An 8896-nucleotide genomic window follows, 5' to 3' on the forward strand; every position below is an offset into this window, starting at 1 on the left:
GGGGGGGGGGGTACGGTGCACTACGAGAAAGATGAACAAAAATAAAATAAAAATCCCAAAACACTTAGTAGCACTGCTACGAGTACGACAGAAACCAGACACTGTACCTAAAGCTAAGGCTCTGTTACGTAAATCGCACGACATGTTTACGACAGACTGCGGACATTTGTAGGACGGTCGTGGATTCAGTCAAGATTCAGTCATACTAGTGTGGCAAAACAAGCTGCCATAGACCCGCCGAAAACCTTATGACAGAAAATGGTAAGACGTTTCGTGGCTACAATGTCCGGTTTGAACAGCAAAATCTGCAATATTGAAACGCCCTTCGCTAAGCCCGCTCAGAAGGCTACGATAAAGTGTCGGGAATGTGGACTGATTTAATAAGGAACCGGCAAACCAAAGTCAAGCGCGCTAATCCGGTGTTTCTAACACTGTCGCAGGACAGGGGAGCGTTTTCTGGAACGCGATATGATTCAATTCCAAACCGCAAAGATCTAGAGTAGCACAGGGTCTTCAGAAAAACCGCCCCGCGTTTTATTAAATTTCATTCACTTAGAATTTGTTTCTTCCGCTATGAAACGCTACCTCAAAGCTGTATAGAAAAGCTATACGTAAAAATTACCAGGTTATAGTAAACAACATTAGCTACGCTTAGGCATCTTACAGTATTAAAGATTTAAGACTATCTATTGAAATGTATATATATAGTGTATTCACCGCCTCATTTCTAAATATATCTTCAAGTTCTCAATACCAGCTTAGAAAAGAACAAGAAAATTCATGCTTTCAAGTACCGGAGTTATCAACCAATGCTTGAGGTGTTCAAGAATTCATTCTTTCCTAGAACTATCACAGAGTGGAACTCACTGTCACCAAGTACAGTAGGGGCATTGTCATTAGATAGCTTCAAACGACGTTTGGGGTTAGATGTGCAATTCACTGAGGTTAGGTGTAACAGATCGTTCGGTGTAATATAGTTATCTGCCACCGCGCCGCGTGCCTGCAAAGTTGGTGTGTTACGCCGAAGGAAAGCTTTTTATAGATTTGATCATTTGAGCCGTGTGTACCCGATATAGCATAGCCCAGCTCTATGTTTTGCTATTTCTCTCCCACGTGTTCCCTCCCCCTTATCTCCTAGTAGTAAAGTTTTATCTCCAAGAAGTCGGGATCAAATTCCTTTTTCCCACAACCTTGGAGTTGGTCCTTAGCGACGGTCTCAAGGGTTCTTAAGTGGATCTAGTAGGGCAACGGATGTCGCCTGAAGGAATGTTAAGTAACACGATCAGGAAATGGCTGGATGCTTGCATTTAAGTAAAGGCGCTCCTGGGAAAAGGCTTATGATGTGGGAAAACACCTGCGGTCTGTGTTATTAGCGTTACGGCGCGGTCTATTTCGGGAATTTTTTTTAATTAAAGCAGAAGAAAGCAATACAAGACGGCGATGGCGACGCACTCAACTTAAAATTTAACCATTGCATGTGATTACTCAGTATTTCTTTGTAGGCGACGACGTTTTGAAAATCAGAAGTTTTGAAAATCAGAGGCGAGATAAGAACAAGAAATTAGCTAGAACTGTGTTTGGGACTTTAAAAATAATTTCTAGAGCACCCTCTGTCATCTAGAAGACATTGTCGGAAAGGCAGACCGGAGAGAGCACTCAAGTTGGCCCGCGCGCACTCGAATGGTGTAGCCTTATAGCGACACGTTGCGGTGGAAACCAGTACTGCAGTAATCTGGAGAGTGTCACAATGCATTATCGTTACTCTAGGCAATTAAAACACCATGCAAGAAAGCAAAATCCAATAGACAGATGTTTCAACTGAAACGCTAGCGATGTCATCATGTTATTTACTAGAGTACTATTAATCTCGACAAAAATGGATTGAAACTGGAATTATTTTAAAGTATGTAATAAAATAAAATAACATAAAAAATCGTTATGTAATACAAGAATCAGTCCATTCCATTAACCACGAAGTCGCACTAATCAGCAAATGATTTTAGTGATTCAAAAAGTTAGCCGAGTGGTGATGTTCAGTGACATTCTGACTGCACTTACACCCTGCACCGTTAGGGGTCATGACTGATACACTGCTTTTGAAGTCCCTCCTTTAGTTTGGTATTTAGAACTAAATGTATATATATGAGTAAAAATGAATTGAAACTAATGGTGTATTCGTGTAAAAGACAATAGGAAGACTGATTTTCTGATTTCCAAACTCAAACTACCCTTAAAACTCTTATGTCTAGAAAAGACCAGGGCGTCTCTGCCACTTCACAAAGTCCCAATCTTTAAACCATAGTACCAAAAGGACATAAAAAGCTACAGTATTAGATGCAAAAGTGATACGAAACTTTCAAAAAGTTTCTCATTTGGAACCTCTGATTCAGCACCCCATATTTAAACATAGCGGATGTGACGTAAGAGTTCTGGGAACGAGGTGGTGGGCGTGTTAGCTAAGTATGACCAAATATGGTATGACAACATGAGACTTCTTACCCCTTGTTAAAACACAGGCCTGTTAAAACATGACGTACATCGTAAAGAATGTATACAAGTAGTTTATAGAAGTGCAATAACCTCAGGTACAACATAAATCTATAGCTAATACCCTATAGGATATAGGGTTATAGCCTCTACCAGGCTTCAGGAAGCGGCTGGAAAGAGTAGACAGATAGCATTCCAGGGGAGTTGCCAGTTGTCCACTATAGTATTAGAGTACAGTTTGCCGCTGACCAACTACCCTGGCATGTTATCTGTCTCTTTGGCCAATTTCCACTCTTTGCAGCCGCTTCTTGAAGCCTGGTAGTGGCTACTACGTCCCTACTCTCTGCAATTATACTTGGCAAGAGTCCCTGGCAATTTGTGAACTAAAACGGCAGAGACCACAACTTGGAAGCCGGTGATATCTGGCGGAAGTTAGATAGCTATTTGCTGTATCACGGCCAATCTAAGAATAGACATTACAAGACGGGAACTTCCTCTGAGTGTCCCAGTAGAAACAGATGCGGCGGTCTGGGAGTTGCGAACTGTTTCTAAAGTTGTAGAAGGAGTGGGTGAGCGAGAGGGAGTGTGAGGTTGTAAGCTGAAAATAGCCAATGTAAACTGAAAGCATTTTCTATACATAAAGGCCTCACCCACCCAAATTGCCAAGTGAATGCGTCAAACATATACACAATGTACCTTTCTAAGAAGCCCTGTCACATTTATTTTAGTTTGTACAATTTTAGAAAAAAGGAAATGGAATCAACATTTAACCAGTGTTAGATACCTCTTCTTTAAGTATCAGAATGTTTCAAATACACTTTTTCAGTTTAATTAGTCAGATCTTAATTGCAGTAAATTGGTTATTTTGCGGGCGTCGCGATTTGTTTGATAATACAAGATTTAAGTTATAAATTGTAGAAAAGTCTTAATTCCTTACAAGAATGAGGGATTTTTTCTGACTTACTGACATCTTTATGGTTTGTTTTGCTGGCTAGCATGATGAGTAGTCTTATTTTGCTTAAGGCCATAACGCCCTCTAATACTAGTAATGACAGATAACATAATCTATGTCGTTAGCTTTACAGCATCATAATAGTGTAATCTATCATATGCATATGCATGTTCCTCATTTCATTTTCGCAAAACATTGTCCCTCACATAAACAAGGCTGTACTCCACTTCACGGTACTTTCGCCAACAAAATACGTTCATAAGTGTACATAAGTGTTTACATGTAGTGTGGTGTAAACTGTCCGCTAAATGACCCCTAAAGTTGTTGACAGACAGACGTGGTATCGTGTGTGCCCCCCCCCCCTCAGGCGATAACGTATCAAACCGTTTCTGTACCCATGTGTACCTGGTGATATCTGTAGCGTACAGAGAATGACCCCCGCTGGTACCTGTGCGATTTAAGGATAATCCGATTTGAAACGGATCAAAAGCAAGTATAGTAATTTGTCTCCATTTATCATTTGACCTTCAACGGGTATTAAAGAGGCCTACAGTCAACGGTAAATTTGTTTCTCTCTCTTTCTGTGTGTGTGTGTGTGTGTGTGTGTGTGTGTGTGTGTGTGTGTGTGTGTGTGTGTGTGTGTGTGTGTGTGTGTATGTGTGTGTGTGTGTGTGTATGTATGTGAGTCTGTGCGTGACTGCGTGTTTGTATGTGTACATGTTGCATCAATATAAAATAAAAAGCCTACAGGTGTTTTTTTCTATTTTTTCCTATTTTGGGTCCCTTTCATGTATTTTTATCAGTCGAAGTGAAAAACAAAAAAAAATGGAAAAACAGCAACGACCCAAATTCCGCCTGTTGCCTCAGTTTACTTTGTGACTCAGTGACTCATATACTTGCATGACTCAGTGTACGTAGTTACAATGTTTAGTGTAGTACACAGAAATGAAAGTGAGACAAACGTGAACAACAATCAGGTACAGGACAGGCTGGTACATTACGTCATTTCTGTCACAGGTATCATTTCCGGTCACGCTTCAACCCACAGTTTCAGACGACAAAACGTCACTAAACATCATTGAATCTTGGCTCTTGTAGGGTATTTGGATATCGAGTCGCTGTACAATGTTAGTACATCTTAACACACATCTATCATACTCAAAACCCCCCACAGATACGGTACAAACCTGTACTTGGTACCATTTCCGCTTCCGGTTGAGTTTCAGGAAAACACACCTGTGTCCCTTGATGACGTCATACTCGCGTGTTTCCAAAATGACGACGTTTTTGATGATCTAAAATCCAGATTAGAGGGTCTAAATAATAGATGACAACTGGCGTGAACAAGACTAACTCACCATATGTCGGCCTAGCCGGGTCAAATACATAGAACTGAATCTTAAATCATAAATGTCTTTTATTTAATATAGGGCCTGTTTTTTTTGTCGGTCAAGGTTATCAAGATATACAAGTTCCAACTGATTTCGTTTTAAGTGTTTAAATTCAACGTTCATTTCGACCGTTAACGGTCATCCATTCAAATGTTTGAACTTCGGCCTTCCGAACGATGTTAATGTGCAACACGTACAAATTCAAACGGTCACGTACAATAACGTATACACTAACTCCTAACAAATGTCAAATAATCTACAACCAGTTTCTATGGTAGAAATACTATGTTATAATATATGACCACATGAAAGCATATAATCTAATATACCCATAAAATTGGACACACACGCGCGCGCGAGCGGCTGAATTGATAAATATAACGGAACAATTTCAATTTTCAAACGATAATTCTGTTAACCCTATCCCCGCTTTGCTGGGCATTATGAGGTCGTAAAGGTCAAAACGTAGGCACCATAATGCCGACGTGCCTGTACTTGGAGATCTAGATAATAGTCCACATCCTCTTCATGGTGGATAGTGGGAATGGTACAATTCCGGAAAGACTAATTCGATCAAGATTATCGATTTTTTGCTTAAGCAGCCATCCAGGGAAGATAGAGATCAGGGAAGAGTAACCGCCGTGTAAACGGTAGTTGAACCTTCGCCACCAAAACATGCATCGTGCAGCTAACAACTGATGTAACGGCGCCGTATAAAGTCCAATAACGTTAACATGGGGCATTGATATGGGGTTACAAATACATTACTGCTTACTGATGTTTCTAAATTCTAGGAGGGCCAGTATAAATTTAAGGTGGCAATAGGGATTCGGCACACATTTGTTTTTATATGTGGGAAATAATGATGCAAACATGTAAGGTCATTTACATTAAGGTTTTGTTCTCGAGAATATTTTCAGTTTTGTGCCCTTAAAAAATTGTCGAACTCTTATGTTTGTAATATCTTTGAAGGGTTGGGGGTTAAAGTTCCCTACACAAAGTTTAGATAGACCTTGAAAACTCTTCAATAATGAGAAAGTAACAATATGGCCATGTTGGTTTGAATATATGGATAACATCCTCTGGGAACCCCAAAACTGATGCGAGCATGCGAATAAAAAAAAAGGTTTGGCAAAAAAAGTTGCCTTTATTATGAAATCTATGTGGCCATGAAGGTTGAACAAATGACTAAACACACAGAGTATCGTATGGCGAGTGATAGACTCTTCATTTTCATTTCTTCGCATTTTCTTGATTTTGTACGATATAAGTATCGTTTTCCAAACTTTATTGCTATTTACGGTATAATCCTTATTTTGCAGCTGCTTTGTATGATTTCCATTGTGGCCGAGAACTTTTTTGAAAACGGACGGAAATATATGCGAGCACGGATGTTATCCATGTATAATCAAATCAACATGGTCTAAACCTACGTGAATGGCAATTTTCTCGCCAAATTTGTTATGATGCCTCTTATAGCCAAAATGTCTACCCGTTTTTTTTCTAGCTCTAGATAGCAGTAGAATTATCCAGTCTAAATCCCCGTCGTTACACATCTATCACCAATTATCCGTACTTATCCCGTAAGGTCCCATGTGGCGATGGTTAATGTGGCCATCATTTTTATCTGCAGTCCGACCCTGAACCACCCGGTGAAACATCACGGTAATGCACTAATCGTGTTATTATTCCAGCGGCAGGGCCTATAATCCGGCCTTCAATTGAGGCCCACTTTTGGGAGGGCTACAAAGTTTTCGACCAAACTGTAAATCATACAAAGCATCTGCAAAATGAGCAAACATATGCCGTAAATTGCAAAATAAAAAAATAAATTGAAAAAGGATACTAAAAAAACAATGCTAATGTAGAATGACAAAATCCATTCCAAAGGAAAAGAAGAAAATGTGAGGAAATGAAAATGAAGAGTCTATTATTTGCCATACCATACTCTGTTTAGTCATTTGTTCAACTTTTATGATCACATAGATTTCATAATGAATTCGAAGGCAACTTTTTTTTGCCAAACTTTTTTTATTCGTACGCTCGCATCAGTTTTGGGGTTCTCAGAGGATGTTATCCATATGTTCAAATCAACATGGCCTAACCTATGCATGTGGAAGTTGAAGAAGAGAGAAAATATTTCTCTGATCTTATAAAAGCATATTGTCACAAAGTAGTGAGTGTCCAGAACTATCTGGGCTTTCGCGATCACGCCAAAAGTTTTGTCCACTTTTGTATGCAGTCAGCAACCTTCACCTAACTACGTCTAGAACTACATGCATAGGGAAGAATACAGATGTACACATTTGTACGCTGTAATTACATTCCAATGCATTACGCATAGTTACGGGCACCAGACTAATATTAAGGCTAGACGTTCTGTTTAAGGGCAAAACGACTCATCACTGAACAAGACAGGGTAAACCCTTAATTGGGGGCCGAGGGGGTCATTTGACAAACCTGTGCTGCCAACCTACTTGACTTCTGATGCATAATTTTCAATCTTGAAAGTTTGAAGGATAGACCTCTGACAGTGTAACTTTGTAGAGATATTCAAATTATCAAATGCTTTCGTAAGATCTTCGATTTCCTTTGGGTATCTATTAATTGTAAAGTAAAATTGAAATTATAAGAAAACACAGGGGACAACTATCAAAGTATGGCAGACACAAGGTAAAAAAAATCCTGAAAACATTACAATCAACATTGATTTATTTAAAAAGTCTAATACATGTGACCATAAATCACCATATACACATTGCATAGTAAATGTACACGTTCAAATCAAAGGCATCACACGGTTTTGGAATAGTCCATTTGAACATTTGTTGTTACCAAAGAAAGGTGACAAAAATGACAAAAACAAAATACTTTGAGATCTATATTGAAGAAATTAGCTTAAGATAAAAGAGAAGTTTTTAAGGCACAAATTCAACGAAACAGATTATTGAGAGTTAAAGTACAGAATAGAGGGTTTAAAAACTGAAGGCAACTCTAGTTTATCCAATGGACTACCCAAAACCCACAATCTAGACTTCTAGTAACACCTATATCTGATTTATGTAACAAATTATAAAAAAAAAAAACTATTTCTAGAGTTGATTAAATGATCAACTGTATCACTATTGGTCATATACAAATGTACACTCCCAAACCTTTCAAATATCACACCACATTTCCAAATTACACAAAATAGATTATAGCACCCCTACAAACATCACATGGAATGTTCTGATGCACTCCTTTTAGATTATACCTCATTTAGACTGTTCCATTCTGTCACGAAATAAAGGGGTGATCAGGCCACACTTATCATATGTACAGTTTGTCTGACACCAAATCCTTGTACTTGTATTATCTTATATTTTAACCCTCCAACCTAAACTTTTCTACAGTTTATACTTTAACCAGGGTTAAAGAGACAAGACCAAATATAAGCAAATAGACAAGAACTTAGTAGGTAAGAACAATTATGTAAAAGTAAAACAGACAGAATTTGATCACAACATGGTATGATTATTTACAGTTCAGATCTATATATAAAAGTCTGTAACAATTATATGCAGCATAAGAAGGGGGATATATTTTACAGAAGATATGAATTACTGCAATGTAAGTCTTAGGATGAAAGGAGAGATGTGATTGGATCTCCCAACAGGCATACAGTCACAGAGACCAATGGCATTACAGGTTGCAGGTTCCTGGATATACTTGCAAAACATTATAAAGATAGAATTTACTAGAATATGATACAACAATTACTGGATTAAAGTAAAAATCTATACAGAATGTATGTTTATGATTAAACAAATTTTTAAGTCAAGAGCATGGTACACTATTACAGTGATTGTCAAGCACAAAAATATACATTACAATTACATGCATAGAAAATAGGAGTACATGTTTTGATTTTTTTAATAATGTCAATTTACCACTTTTTTCAATGCCCTTCTATATATTGTCTAACTTCCACATACCATTCTGTGTTCCTCTAACACTTAATAGTTACACATATCCATTCTTTTCTGTTCTAGCATGGAGGTAGAGCCTCTATGGTTCTAGATGT

This window comes from Branchiostoma belcheri, unplaced genomic scaffold (assembly GCF_001625305.1).
Source record: "Branchiostoma belcheri isolate BF01 breed outbred unplaced genomic scaffold, Haploidv18h27 scaffold2, whole genome shotgun sequence".
Lineage (NCBI taxonomy): Eukaryota > Metazoa > Chordata > Leptocardii > Amphioxiformes > Branchiostomatidae > Branchiostoma > Branchiostoma belcheri.